Raw genomic sequence first — 16,946 nt, forward strand, 5'->3', positions numbered from 1 at the left:
ACACTACCTCAACCAGGTGATCAAGGTTAACATCAATGGTGATGACTCACATTGAAAGTACGTACCCACTGGCATGATTTGATGCAAATGGCACTTTGCATCTGTAACCTTTCTCCCAATAACCCATAATCCCAGTCCAGTCTTGAGAAAATATCAGACAAACCCCAAATGAAGGTTTGTATATAAAATGTCTGAATAGTTCTAAAAACTGTCAAGTTCATCAAAAACAAGAAAAGTTGAGCAGAATTATTGTGATGGGCACTGAGTAAGGTAAGGAATTGTGGAATCATTATTTTACACACCTGAAAGTAATAAAATGCCGTATGTTAATCATGCTTGAAATAAATAAATAAATAAATAAATAAATAAATAAATAAATAAAGTGTCCAGACAAACTCACTGTCCTGAGGTGAGAGAGGACAAGACATGACAACTTAAGATAGTGTGGTATGATGGGTGAAATTCTGGAGAAGAAAAATGGCATTAGTGAAAGTAATCTGAAAAAAGTGTGGTTGTTCGTTAAAAATAGTATGTTCACATGAAGTGAATTATTTGTGACTAATATACTATTCTATGTAAGATGGTAACAAAGGAAACAGCCCAGAGCGTATGGGAATTCTTTCTCTTTTCCACAATTTCCCTGTAAATATAAATCTGTTATAAAATATAAAGTTTATTAAACATAAATGGCTTATTTCACTTAATATATCATCAAAGTTTATCTGTGTTGTAGTATGAGTCAGAAATTCCTTCCTTTTCCACGCTGAGTAATATTCCATCATATATATTCCACATTCTGTTTATTCATATGTTCATGGACACTTGGTTTGTTTACACATTATGCCTATCATGACTAATGCTAATAAGGACATAAAGGTACACATATCTCTTCCAATTCCCACTTCTACTGCTTTTGCTACACACCTGCAAGTGAAAATTTGAGATCACTTGGTCATTGTAATGTATTGTATTGGTCATTGTATTAACTTTCTGGAGAATGTCATACTGTCTTTCACAGTGGCTGCACCATTTTTATTATAAACAGGGTGCACATGTGTGTTTAGTGGTGTTGGGTATTTTTCTATGTGCTCATTGTCCATTTGTATATTTTTTTTGATAAATGTTTATTCAAGCGTTTTGTTGATATTGAGTTTTAGGATTTCCATGATTTACCGTTTGATTATAGATTTCCATGAGTTTGCCTTTGATGCATAGAAGTTCTTCACTTTGAGGTAGTTCAAATTATTTATTTATTTCTTCTGTACCCTGTGTTTTTGGTGTCATATTCAATAAATTATTTCCTAAGGTAATGACCTGAAGCTTCTTTTCTTTTTTTTTCATTTATATTTTCTACTAAACATTTACAGTTTTAACTCTCATACTTAGGTCTTTGATCCATTTTGAGTTTATTTTGCATACAGTGTAATTTAGGGGTCTACCTTCATTCTTTTGCACATGAATATCTTTTTTTCCCCAAACTATTTGCTGAAAAAACTATCCTTTTCCAATTGGATGATCTTGTCGCCCTTGTAGAAAGTCAGGAGACTATGTATGTGATGTTGAGTTTCTGGGCTCTGCAATCTATTCCCTTTGTCTGTGTGTCTGTCTTAATGTCATTATCACACTGTTTTGATTACTATAGCTTTTTAATATGTTTTAAAATCAGGAGCTGTGAGACCTACAACTTTTTCTTTTCAAGAATTTTTTTTGACTAAACATCCCTTGAGATTCCATATGAATCTGTCAGCTGATTTTTCTATATCTGCAAAAATTGTCATTGGAGCTTTGATAGGGGTTGTATTAAATGACTATAAGCTGGAGAACTGAACATAACAAAAAGTTTTTAAATGTGTATTTTTTCAGATATTATTGAATTCTAGACAATATTGTGTCTCCTGATCCAAGAAAATGTGTTATCTTTCAGATAACACAGAGTACACATGCATACAAACACACAAAAAGATTTATTATAAAGAATTGGCTTTTGTTGATACAAAAGCAGTAGAGTGCAAATCTATACACTCTATGTCCCTTTTGATACTAAACACCAGAAACTGCTATAAACCGGTAAGAGCTGATGTCCCAGTTGAGGTCCATAGGCAGGAGGCTGTAGATCAGGAAGAGTTAGTGTGCAGAGTGCAAGGCATCAGACGGGATGGTTCAGTTTGAAGGCTTTCAGGTAGGAGATTTCCCTCTTATTCAGGGGAACTTAGTCTTTTGTAATTTTGAGGTCTTCATTTGGTTGGATGAGGACACTATTTTAGTGAGAGCAATCTACTTAATTCAGTCTACCAATTCAAAAGTTCATACCATCCAGAAAAATCTCATAGTCATAACCAAATAAAAAAACAAAAAACAGTCAAACCAGTAACTGAGCACCCTGTGGTCTAGGCAAGTTAACACATAAAATTAACCAGTAGAAGTGTATTGATTATCCACATAGCACCACTACACATCTCTGTAAATCATACTTCATCTCCAAATAAAGACCACACATGGTTATAGTACCACCTAATATCACACAACTATCCTGCATACAAATGAAAATGCACTAAAACCTCCAAGAGAGGGCAAGGCAAAATTTTGGGTGGTTGTTACTTTCCTCTTGATATTTACTTAGTTAAATACTATGATGGAAAATAAAAATACTAAAATGCAATGACAGAAATTCAATATAAACTCAGTTTCATGATAAGGGACCAAGAAAGGGAAGAAGACAAAGATATATTCACACACACAAACATATTCATAATATGAGCAGTAAATACAATCATTACAGTCTTCATTTTTGTAACAGTCACATGGTTAATTTATAATTACTTTCTTCTGTTACTCATTCTGTATTCAATGTGCTTTCAGCAAGCACCAAAGCTGGTCTTGGTCCTTTAGCTTGTAGGGTGACACAAACCTTCATTACTGAAGGGTCTGGGTCATTAGTAGTTCTGCCTGGATTGGGTCATTGTAGTTTTCTATTGACCTTAATCACAGAGCATTACTAAGTGTGGTCATATGGGATCTCCTGTATTCTAGATATTCTCTTCCTTAACTCCATTGTGGAGTAGTAGTCCAATTTCCCCTTAGTTGCCACAATCAATCACCCCAGCCAGCACAGCAGCTTACTTCTTTGCCTATAGATTCATAGACATGAGCTACCCAAAGTGGTCAGGCAGCAGTCCTAACACTCTGTTCAATAGAATCTTGTGTCTCCTGCTGGAAGCGTTTCTCTCTTTGGAATGCAGGCGTTGAAGCTAGAAGAGCATAAGTAAAAGGGAATAGGAAGCAAAAATTTTGCTAGTGGGTCATTAAGGGTAATAATGTGTAGTGCCTCTCACGTTTCTATCCTTTGATTACAGGACCTTGATATGGGAGCAATAGCAACATGTGATGGGTGCTGATTGAGTGCATTTATGGCCTTCTGGAGAACTGAGGACTCTTGCTCCAATCCTGGAAGGTATTGCTATCTAGGTTGTACTATAACTAATTCTGCAAAAGGTCATTCCGCCATTTTATCAGACCAATTGCTTCAACAGGGGGGAAATGTAGGAAGACCAGTGAATTCCATGAGGTTGGACCCAAATGAGCACTTCATTTACTATGAAGTAGATTGGTGATCAGAAGCAATGCTGTGTGAAATGCTATGATTGTGCTTAAAAAATTCTCTAAGTCCGTCGTTGGTTGTTTTTGCAGAATCATTACATGCAAGGAATGCAAATCCATAATAAAGAAAGTGTCTGTGGGGCAGTAAGAACCAATCACTGGCGTTCCATGATAGAAGCAGTGCAATGTAATCAACCTGCACCCAAGCTGATCATGCCAAGTTATGCTTCCATACTGGGGGCTTCAGGCTGCTTCTACTGCTGGAAGATTTGGCACTTAACAGTGGTCATGCCCAGGGTAGTTTTGGTAGGTGTAAGTCCATTTTGTTGAGCTCATGGACAACCACCCTCCCTGCCACCACATTGTTCATGAACCCATTGAGCAATGATGGAACTGGATGGGGAAAGAGGCTGACTGGTGTGCATAAAATGGGTCATTGTATCCACTTGATTATTAAAATCCTCCTCTGCTGGTCACTCTGGTGAGCATTCACAAGGAACAAAAATATCTTTGTGTGGTTTTACTTATTTAAAAACCTATGGGTATTAAGGAGGGCACGTATTGCATGGAGCACTGGGTGTTATATGCAAACAATGAATCATGGAACATTACATCAAAAACTAATGATGTACTGTATGGTGACTAACATAATAAAAACTTTTTAAAAAGTTTAAGAAAATTTAAAAAATAATAAAATAAAATAAAAAAATAAAAGCTATGTAAACATACATCTTACTCAAATTTTCTTGTTACCAATTTTCCAATATATATTTTTTTCAAGTCCCTGATCATCCAGCCAAACCACTGCTCAGAAGGTGAACACCAGGTCCATTGCTTAAAGTTCTACCCATTGAAAGACTTTCCCTTCATGTTTGACCTTCATGGATTTTCCAGAATGGGACTGTAATGGGTGCATCTAATGACTTTTGAGCTGTGCCTACATATCAGTGCAGAATTTTCCATATACTAGGCCCACATCCTTTCTTCTTCTACAGTTGGTCATAGTGAACCCTTCACAAGGCCTCAGGTGCAGGCTGGGAGAGAGAGGGCACTATAGCAAAATTGGGGAATGTGAGCATTTGGATACTTCATGTAAGTTTTTCTTCAGTTCTGGCTCAGGACAGATACACAGTAATCCCTCTATATGTGGAATGGGGCTGGGGGGGTGGTGATGTGTTTCAAAACCCCCAGTGGTTGTTTGAAACTATGATTAGTACTGAACCCTATATATACTAGGTTTTTTTCATATGTACATACCTGTGATAAAGATTAATTTATAAATTAGGTACAATAAGGGATTAACAACAATAATAATAAAGTTAAAAAATTACAACAATATATGTAAAAAAGGTTATCTGAATATGGTCTTTCTCAAAATACCTGAGTGTACGGTACTCACCCTTCTCGTGATGATGTGAGATGATAAAATGCTGTAGTTGTGGAAAAAATACATGGGAAACTTCAAAAGTTTGCCCATGTAAACAGTCAGCGTGATGAAGAGGTTTTCCAGAAAATGACCTTGTAGAAGAAGTAAATCACCACGAAATAAACTTCAACCTCTAGGTTCTGAGAAAGACCCCGGAAAATGAGTTCAGTTACATTGTTCATTTTTCCCATTGAATAAATCCAGTACACCAAGTTCCCAAAGATGATGAAATTATCTGAAAGAAAAACATAACAAGGAAAAACATTCATTTCTGACTCAAAATAAATGGAGAATCCTAGTAGTTGGAAAAGTAGAAATGGGTCCTTACTGCTGCTTGGCACGAATATTTAGAGAAATTTAGTTGTTCATGTTTTGATCATCTTTGATCATCACCTCCATGTTTAGTCCATTCTTTCACAATAGATGAGGAAGTGAAGTCCAGAGACATAAAGCAAATTCTCTAAGTCACACATTTAATCAAGAAACTGAGCTTTTTTTAAGTTTTTTTTTTTTCCATGTTTGTTTTTAGAAATTTAGTAGTTCCTATTCTGTATAAGACAGCCAACTAATTTTGAAACAATTCAGTGTTGGGGGATATGGTAGGGTTCGTGTATCTGGAAAAGCTCATCTAACTTTTGTCACAGAAGTGAAAACTCGTTCCCATATTTTCCCTTCTGAATACTGCCAATGAGTGTTCATGTAGTTGAGAGTGGGTGACCTCCCCAAGTTCTTCTTAGAATACTCTGATCTTTGAGTATATGAATTTATTGTCCGCTATCTGATATCAAACTCTTATAGTCAAGAGGTGGTGGGTATAGTTAGAAAGAGGATAAAACATACATGGCTCCTTCTGAGAAAATGGTACTGTAATTCTAGATAAATCATTTAGCTTCATGGGGCTTTTGTTATCCCATTTATGAAATGAGAAAATTTCAGTTTTACTACCGTTATCATATGAGCAGTTATTTCTTTTTTTTTTAAATGTTTTTTTATTATATTATGTTATCACCATACAGTACATCCCTGGTTTCTGATGTAAAGTTCGATGATTCATTACTTGCGTGTAACACCCAGTGCACCATGCAAAACGTACCCTCCTTACTACCCATCACCACAGTTATTTCTACTATGAAATTAAATCCATTCTTTCAGCCTGGGATAGCCATCAAACTCTTATGAGGAGGCAGAGATAAAAGTAGATAAAGAAAGAAAAGGAAATGCCGTAGGCACATCAAGACCTGTTGGATGTGAAAGGAAGGGAAGTGAAATTTCGGATATTTTCTTGTCTTCACTATCAGTTTTTGAGGATTTTCCAGGAATTACTTTTAAACATCTGTCTGTTACCTAAAAAAATTAAAAAGTCACAGGGGGGAAAGAAAAGGAAGTACTCTGCTCTTAATCTCACAAATTTTTTCATCGTCCTTTTAAACTTTCAGGTTTCATGGTAGTTTGTATTAGTCTCCCAGTCAGGGTGCATTAGGTATTTCAAGGCGGTCATCACTGGAAATACTTTAAATGGTTTTAGGAAGAAGAGAGTATCAGATGCATCTTCAGTACTGGGACTTCAGCTGTGCTAGTGAGGTCACTGGAATGCACGTGTGGAAAGGAGTATGTGCAATAGTTTTGACTTAAACATACAAGTTCTTCCTGCAACTGAGCCGCAGACGTAGAAGACTCCTCTAGGGGTAGGTGAGGAGGGCACTGCGCAGTGTCCTAGGCCATCATCAGGCATTGTGTCTGTCTGAGGCCGCATCCCTCCAGGTCTGTCACGTGTAGCACATACAGCTTCTACCATACTCTGTGCTCTCAGCTGTCCCTTTGCAGCAGCATAGTGCCTGGTCTTCCAGCTTTCTGGAAACTACAGGGCTTTGTTTTCTCATATCTGTGAATTAAGGCTGATAGAGTAGTGTTTACAGCTATGCTGTCTATTATATGGCACGAAATATGATAACAATGGTAAAAATCATAATAGTTGTAATAATTAAGGTTTAGACTCAAGAATACCCCCTTGTTTTTACCTGTTCATTCTCCCTTGTTTTTCTGTCTGAATGAAAAACAAACAAACAAAAATAAAAAACCAAAAGCAAAACTATTTTCCATTGAGAGAGCCTTCCAATTTAAGAGGTCTCAAGACTAGTAGTAGTTAACTGTGAATTATGTTGTTTGGCTTTCATCTAGAAGAAACTGGGTATTTAAACACAAACCTGGGTATTGTGCTTCCATTATTAAATCTATATGGTGCTAGAGGAACTCTTACTAGACCTTGAATTAAGACCCAACTCAAAGAATTTTTTTCCTCCACTTTCTGAGCATTTCAAACATGACACCGTCAATTTGTTTTCAAAGTATTGGTATTTCCTTATTCACAATCATGCTACCCATTTTATTATCATGTGTAGATGCACTTTATTATCTGACCATCATCTTAATAATTTTATTCTTCCCTTATTTCTGAAACCAGTGTCTTGCAATTATGTTGTAGGCATTCAAAAATAGCAATTTCATTTAATTCTCTTTTTTTTCATAATCATTTTTATTTCAATTTTAAAAGAAAAAAAATCTCACTATCTCTTCTGAAATAATTTGGGTGCAGCTACCCACAATAGAGTGATGCTGTAGGAAGTACTTTGTGAATAATTTTTATCAATGAATCCCTGGCCCTCAAAACTCAAAGCTTAATAGAAGTCAGGTTTTTTAATTACTGAATTTTTCTCTTACCTCTTGAAATCTGCTGTTTCACAATATCTTTGGCAAGAAATGCTCCTTTCTCTGCTTATTATAAGGTCTGTTTAAAGAGAATGATGTAAAATGTTAGTGACTTGAAGGAAAAGCTCTCTCTCAAAGTCTCTCCATATTCAGAACCACAATAGACTACTAACAGTGAGCTTTAATTTCAAGATGTACTTTCAACTTGTTAAAAATTTTAAATTTTTCTTTATTTGCTAAATTGAAAAACCAATCAATTGTTGCATTTAGGACCATAACATGAATGAATCCAAAGCATTTCAGTAAGCAGAAGTAATTGTTTTATGATTGATATATTATTCGTGGGATTAATGTGGTTAAATATATATATTAAATAATATATATTAAATAAATATATATAAATATAATAAATATTAATACATATTAAATATTGAATGTAACTTATTAAAGTATCAATTTGGGGTTATTTCTCTTTTGAATTTTATTTCTTGTACTCTTTTGAAAGTTCTATTTGATTGGAAAAGTGTTCATTCAATAGTGCCATTGACATTCACTGTTTTTCTTTTTATTTATTTATTTTTAAAGATTTTATTTTATTTATTCAACAGAGATAGAGAGAGCCAGTGAGAGAGGGAACACAAGCAGGGAGAGTGGGAGAGGAAGAAACAGGCTCCTAGCGGAGGAGCCTGATGTGGGGCTCGATCCCATAACGCCAGGATCACGCCCTGAGCTGAAGGCAGACGCTTAACCACTATGCCACCCAGGCGCCCCAACTGTTTTTCTTTTTAATTGAATCTCCGCTGGATTTCTGGAGAAATTCCTGGAAAATGGACTTCTAGTTTTTACCTGGGAGGAATTGTAATGCAGGCTTCCATTCTTCTACTTTTTAATTATAAGCCAATAATGTTGACTCTTAACCTCTAAAATCCTTTATCATTCCTCTCCTATTCCTACTCTTTCCTTTCCCTTCATTCTTGTTTTTTTTTTTTTCCTTTCCTATTCTCATCAAAAGTCCTTCTTCCTTTTTCATACTGTGTCCATAATGCCAGACCCTTACCTACTTCTGCTCTTAGAGGGAATTTATAAGCGGCCTACCCCTGACTAGTTTCACCACTTACACAACTGACTTCTTGATCTCACGGGACATTTAAAGGGAGACTATACGTTGCTTTTCCAATCTGTAAATAGCCACAAAGGGGGAAAATTAGCCACTGACTTTCCTTTCCCACTGGCCAAAGTTCAACCCACACTGGGCCATTTGCACTGCCATCTCACCATGGCACTGGACCCTTCCTGAAGTTGTAGGAAAAAACAGAGTCCAAATTAGCAGCAAGGGCATTCAAAGCAGGAAGCAAGCTTGATGGAAAAGCCGCTGGGCGTATTAGGTTCCAGTCATGTCACACAGTATCTACTACCTCAGCAGCAATAGGGAATATCTGTGGGTTTGATTTCAGAAGTGCCCACATGAATGTCAGCCAATGTCCTGCCACGTCAGGCCCATGAGTGACCTAAAGATGGAGAATAGTTTCCATAACTCTCTTCATCTATGTTCTCTTAGTATCATGATGGAATGCAGACCATTACTAAGGCATCTCTGGCTACAAGCAAGAGAAGTGGAGGATTCTGGGTGACACATGAAAATTTGGGTGTCATGCTTGATCTGCTTCACACTCAGCTGTTAGCTGGGTTGCTTGACTGGTCTGGTGACATTCACCTTCTTCCCAAAGGGATGTGACTCTTTCCTGTTTTGCCCTTATCAGTGGATCCTCCTGAAAACTAGTCATCTTTCCAGCCACATAGTAAAAGGTTTGGAGCAGCACCCTCACGTAAAGTATATATTACTTCCCAGATTTAGAGGCCTATAAAATACTGTGTTTCTTTCCTACTGGTAGGAGATATGAATAGAAAACTCTTCTTTTTTTGATTGAGGGAATTTTTGCATCCTCCAGGACATAGGACTTTTAAGACCTCTGCCCATGTGACAATCTCCCGAACCTTCAGTGTTTATCTTCTACTTTCTGTCTTCTGTGAACTCAATAGATGTTAAGTTACCTACTGCTATATACCAGGAAATAACACTAAGCCAAAAATTAGTGGCTTAAACCACAAAATATAATTCCCAAATTAGTAGCTTTATTTATTTATTATTTTTAAAGATTTATATTTATTTATTTGAGAGAGCGAGTGTGTGCAGAGTGAGCGTGAGAGGGAGAAGCAGACTCCCCGCTGAGTGGAGGGCCCCACGGGGAGCTAGATCCCAGGACCATGAGATCATGACCTGAGCCAAAGACAGATGCTTATCCGACTGAGGCGCTCAGTGCCACCCCATCCCACACCCCAATTAGCAGATTTAAATTGCAAACCAAAACCTAAAGGCTTAAAATAAAAGCAATTTGTTTGATTATGCTTCTGCAATGTAGGTTGGATTCAGCTGGGTGGTCCTTCTTCTGGTTACACCTGAAAATACTCTCAGTGTTAGGAATGGATATGAATGGAGTATGAATGCCAAGATGGCCTCATTCATGCATCTGGCAATTGGCTCAGGTATGTCAGTTGTCGCACCTTCTTCAGGAGTGTCGACTGGGCTCTACCACACCACTGTTGTTTCAGGGCAGTGGTGATTTCTCAAAAACAAAAGCTTCAAGGCCTCTCAAGCCAACCTTTAGGGATTATACAACATCACTTTTACCACCTTCTGTTCATGTGGTTAAAGGTTACATGTGAGATGTGTCACAAGTTTAGCCCAGATAAAAGCAGGGAGAGAGAGACTCCATTTTATTTTTGAAGATACAATTATCATATAGCAGTGTTAGTGGGTTAAGGTATACATCCTAATGATTTGATATTATATATATTTAAAAACGATCACCACAATAAATCTAGTTAGCATCCACCACCACACAGTTATAATTTTTTCTTATGATGAAAATTTTCAAGAAGCATTCTTCACAATTTTCAAATAAAGAATATACTGTTATTAACTATAATCACTGTTCTGTATATTATTACATTCCTATGATGTAATATTTGTTTATTTCATCATTGGAAGTTTCTGCCTTTGACCACCTTCGCCCATTTCATCCACCCTTCCTACCTCCCTCACTGGCAACCATCAATATGTTCAGTTTTTTGATATATTTTTTTATGATTTCCCATGCTAAATAGCTCTTATAATATTTGTCTTTCTGTTTGATTCGTTTAGCATTATTCCCATAATGATCCATCCATGTTGTCACAACTGGCAATACCCAAGAGGAGAACAATATCTAACTTTTAAGAGGGCAGACCTTTGCGGATGTTTAGTTGGAGCTGGACCCGTCAGGATCTCCTGACTGGAATGTTTGGTCCTCACCTACATCCCTCATCTCCAGCTGGGGCTTTGTGCTATGCTTTCAAGCACCTGCAGCATGGACTCCTCCAGCGGACATAGAAACTCTGCCCTTAGAGGGCAGCATGGGGCTCTGCACTTGGCTGCTGAAGCAGATGTCCTGGGCATAGTTCATAAGGCACCATTCTGCAGATTAGAAACAGATGGCCTTTTCTTATGCCGCAAGCTATTTATTTACCCAATAATAAAATTTCTATGAGCTACTTGGTATGAATGATACAAACTAAATTTACAGATATAATGTTGATCATTTAAAATTTTAATTCTGGGATGTCTGGGTGACTCAGTTGGTGAAGCCTCTGCCTTTGGCTCAGATCATGATCCCAGGGTTCTGGGATGGAGTCCTGCTTCGGGCTCCTTGCTTGATGGGGAGCCTGCTTCTCCCTCTGCTTGTGTGCTCACACTTTCTCTGACAAATAAATAAAAAAAAAACTTTAAAAAAATAAAACAAATAAAATTTTAATTGTAATGGAATTCCAAGTATCTGTTATAAACTAATTTTTAGGAATATTTATTAATTTTTAGGAATATTTATGTATCTTTTGTTCATGCAAAATAAATTTTTAAGAACAGTTGCTATATGGCCTTTTATTCTGTACAAATGATCACTAGATCTAACATTTATCTGTTTTTAACAGCTTTATTGAGACATATACCACATACTATACAATTCACTTAAAGTATATAATTTAATGTTTTTTAGTATAGAAGGCTGTCAAACAATCAACACTATCTAATTTTACAATATCTTTGCCACTCTAAAAAGGGAACCCCATCTTCCTTTTAGTAACTTATCATTCCATCACTATCACCAACCTTCCTAGACAAATAGTAATCTACTTTTTTTTTTTTTTTTTTTTTTTTAAGAAAGAGAGAGAGCTCACATTTGGTGGTGGTAGGGAAGGGGCAGGGCAAGAAGGAGAGACTCTTAAGCAGACTCCACGGTGAGTGCAGAGCACAATGGGGCTTAATCCCATAATCATGAGATCATGTTCTGAGCTGAAATCAAGAGTCCGAGCCTGAACAGACTGAACCACCAAGGGGCCCCATAATCTACTTTATTTCTCTATAGATTAGTTTTTCTAGATATTTCATATAGAAGGAATAATACAGTATGTTTTCTTTTTTAACCTCTTTCACTTAGCATAATGTTCTTAGCATAAGTTTCAACCATGTTGTGGCAAGTATCAGTATTTGTTTCCTTTTTATTGATGAATAACTTTCCATTTTATGAATATATAAGTTACTCATTGATCAGTTGATTGACATGCAGATAGTTTCCCCATTTTAGCTATTATGAATAATGATGCTATGAATTTTGGTGTACAAGTCTGTGTGAATATCTATTTAATTTCCCTTGGGTAGTTGCCTAAGATTAGAATAGCTAGGTCATTGTTGTTCTATGTTTAACCTTCTAAAGAGCTGCTGCATTGTTTTCCAAGTGGTTGTAACATTTCACAGTACCTCAAACAATTGATGAGAGCTCCAATTACTCCACCACCTCACTAAAACTTGTTATTGCCTTTTTTTATTCTAGACATCCTAGTGGGTGGAAAGTGGTATCTCATTATGGCTGAGAATTGAATTTCCTATTACCTAAAGGTGTTAACTATCTTTTCATGTTCTTTTGGCCATTTATATATTTTTGTGGAATAATGTTTACTTAGATATTTTGCCAACTTTTAATTTGGATTATTGCCTTTTTAAGTGGTAGGAGTTCTTTATAGAATCTGAAAACCAGCTCACATTAACAAAAAAAAAAAAAAGAAAGAAAGAAAAGGGGCATCTCGGTGGCTCAGTCAGTTAGGCATCTGCCTTCAGCTTAGGTCATGATCTCAGGGTCTTGGGATGGAGCCCTGTGTCGGGCTACTTGCTCAGCAGAGAGTCTGCATGTCCTTCTCCCTCTCCCCCTGGCTTCTGCTCTCACTCTCTCTCTCACTCAAATAAATGAATGGAATCTTTAAAAAAAAAAAAAAGATACTTGATTTGCAAGTATTTCCTCCCAGTATGTGGGTAGACTTTACACTTTGTTGATGACATAATTTTCAGTGCAAAAGGTATTGATTTTTGTGAGGTCTAAGGCAGCTATTCAAATTCATATGATGTACTCACTTCCAATAAAATATTTGTACATCTTCCACTCATGGGAATGAAATTCTTAAGGACGGTTACTGTTCTGCTTTTTTTCAATGGAAATGATCACTAGATTTGAAAGGGATTTTTTTTTTTTTGGTGGGGGGAGCTTAGATATAGTGGTAAGGTTTTTTTTAGTAATACAAATCTTTTTCTGAGATAAATTTTACACATAATGAATTGCAGACCTTTTAAGTATAAAGTTTGATAAGTTTTGATAAATGTATATACTCACTTAGCCATTAACAAATTCAAGATCTATAATAATTTCATTAACCCAGAAAGTTCTGTCATGCTCCTTTTCAGTTAATTCCCTCAGATGCAACTATTGTCCTCATTTGCATCACTCTGTTTTAGTGCTGTCTATTCTATAACTTCATGTAAATTGAATCACAGCATTTACTCATAGTGCATGGTCTCTTTGTTCCAGGATTTATCATATTGATGTGTGTATCATTAGTTCATAACTGTTCTTTGCTGAAAATCATTCTGTCTATCCTGCCAACTTCTGCCTTTCAAGTGCAGTGTATTGACATTTGATGTAATTGTTAAATTTTGGGGAATAATTTCATCTTATTGTAGTTTACTTTTTTGTCCCCTTTGTAACTTATTTCACTTCTTTTCTATATTCTTTTGAGTTAATGGAGTAGATGGTTTTTGTCTATCATTCAATTTTCTCTTCTTTTTAACATCTTTTTAAATAACAGACTCTATTTTTTAGAGCAGTTTCAGGTTACCAGGCAAATTGAGCAGGAGCTATGGAGATTTCCTTCCTCTCTTCTGACTACAAAATAAGCAGAGTGACTGAATAGACATCTTCCAAAGGCATACAAATGGCCAACAGGTACATCAAAAGGTGCTCAACATCATTCATCATCAGGGAAATACAAACCAAAATCATAATGAGATATCACTTCACCTCTGTTAGACTGACTATTATTGAGAAGACAAGAGATAAGAAATGTTGGTGAGGATGTGGAGAAAAGGGATCCCATGTACACTCCTGACAGCTATGTAAATTTGTACAGTAATTATGGAAAAGAGTATAGAGGTTCCTTAAAAAATTAAAAGTAGAACTACCATCCATCAATCCTACTGTTGGGCATATATCCAAAGGATCTGAAATCATGATTGTGAAGGGCCATCTGCATTCCTAGGTTCACTGCATCATTATTTCAGTAGCCAAGGTGTGGATACAACATCATCCCTGACTGATGAATCAATATAGGAAATGTGAGGCATATATTATTCAGACTTTAAAAAGAGGAAAATTCTACCTTTTGCAATAACAAATTGGAGCTGGAGGACTTGATATTAAGTGGAAAAAGCAATACACAGAAAGAAAAATTCTGCAAGATCTCACTTGTATGTGGAAATGACATAGTTCAATTCACAGAAGCAGAAAGTAGAATGGTGGTTACCAGGGGACAGGCATTTGGGGGAAATGGAGAGATGTTGTCCCTAGGGTGCATGGTTTCAGTTACATAGATTGAATAAGATCTAGGGATCTAATATATAGCAGGATCACTATAGTTAACAACACCATAATGTATACTTGAAATTGCAAACAGATAGATCTTAAATGAAACTTTCTTGTGCACGCACACACACACACTCACACACTCCGGTAACTATATAGAGAAGATAGATGTGTTACTTAGATTGTGGTGATCTTTTCATATTATACACATATAAAAAATCAAGTTATATAGATGAAATATATATATAATTTATATATTATATTAATGTGTATATATATATGTATATATATAATTTTTGTACACCAACATGCCAACTTTCGGACACTAGTGCAGTCACTAAGCTTCATAATATCCTAAAAAGCAAAAGTAGTGAGAACACTAAAAATATGATATTTTAATGAATTTATTTTAAAATAATCTTTGACAGGAAGACAATATCGGTATTGAAAAGTTTCCCAGGTAAATAATGGGGAACAGCACTAAAAATGAATTGGAATTTTGTCATAGTTACTAAAGATGTTGTACCCTTGAATGCCCTGATATCAATGAATTTTATTGATTGATTGATTGATTGATTGATTTTTAAGTTTTTATTTAAATTCCGGTTAGTTAGTATACCGTCTAATAGGAGTTCCAGGTGTACGATTTAGTGATTAAACACTTACATACCACAGCCAGTGCTCATCACAACAAATGTACTTCTATATCCCCATCATGTACTTACCCTGTCCTCCTACCCACCTCCTCTCTAGTAACCAGCAGTTTGTTCTTTATTGTTAAGAATCCATTTCTTGAATTGCTCCTTGTCTCTGTTTTTCAGTGTACTCATATTTTTTATTCCTAATTTTTACGTGAGTGAAATCATATGAAATTATTCTCTGACTGCCTTGTTTTGCCTAGCGTAATACTATCTAGCTCCATCTTTGTCATTTCAAAAGGCAAGATCTCATTTCTCATTCTTGTTGATGACTGAGTGATATACCATTATATATATATATTTACCTAATTCATCATTTGATGGTAACTTGGGCTCTTTCCATAGTTTTGTTATTGTAGATATTGTTGCTATGAATATTGGGGTGCATGTATCCCTTAGGTTTAGTATTTTTGTACTCTCTGAAATGAATGATTTTTGAAATTTCATGATCTCAGCCCTGTCATGCACATATTGGAGGTGATGCTGCTAATCTGCTCTGCCAACTATGAGCATCAAAATCCTATTGGTCATTCTAACTTGTCAATAAACACCACCCTTTTGCTGGGAAAGCACAGATAAAGTGGCTTCCTGCTGCATAAGTAGGATCTAACTCCATTAACTAGAGACAAGTATATTGATTATTTCTGAATGCCTCCTATACTTTCTTTTATTCCATTGATACAACCCAATTTCAGATGAAATGATGTACATTTTTTTTCCTGTAAAGTAGATTATACCTTTCTGTACTACAATCTCAGAAAATATGTTGTATCTATGATGCATTGTAAATTCTTAGTCTTGACAGCATATGTTATTTTACTTCTTTCCTTCTTAGAGTTGTAGAAGTCTCTTGTAGCTCCTATATACCAAACATACAAATGAGATGAATATCTCCAGGCCTTTGTAATAGTACATTTTAAAAATCCCATATATAATGCCCCAATTATCCTGATAGTCAAAGGAAACATTGGAACAATAATTTAAGAAAAAAATTACATAGATAGATAGATAGATAGATAGATAGATAGATAGATAGATAGATAGTCTTGGCCTTTGATTCACTAGTACAGAACTTTTTAAAGATAAACTAATGATATAATGAATAGAATTTATTTACACACAAAATTAGTTCCTTTGCTCTGAATGTGTTCAAGAGAAAGCAGAATACCTTATTTGAAATTTTCTATAGAAAGAAATACAAATCATAGAGAACAGACTATTCTTTCCTTATGTATGTTCACTGTTTGAACAGTTGTGATTCTATAAATATCTTTCTCCTAATCAAACCGGAGCATAGACTGAGATTTAGAAGTATTTTATAATCAGCAATGTCAGAATTGAGCACCAGGAAGAGAAAGTAGGAGACTGGAGGTATGAGAGAAGCCAACAGTTTGAAGGCAGAAGGAGAGAAAAAGGTAAGGAAATTACCTGCATTATATGACAGTGTGTTATGCAAGTCATGATATACAATCATCCTTGATAACTGTATAGATTATGTAATGATCCAAAGCCCTCAAT

This window comes from Ursus americanus, chromosome 24 (assembly GCF_024610735.1).
Source record: "Ursus americanus isolate L20-20 chromosome 24, mUrsAme1.1.p, whole genome shotgun sequence".
NCBI lineage: Eukaryota > Metazoa > Chordata > Mammalia > Carnivora > Ursidae > Ursus > Ursus americanus.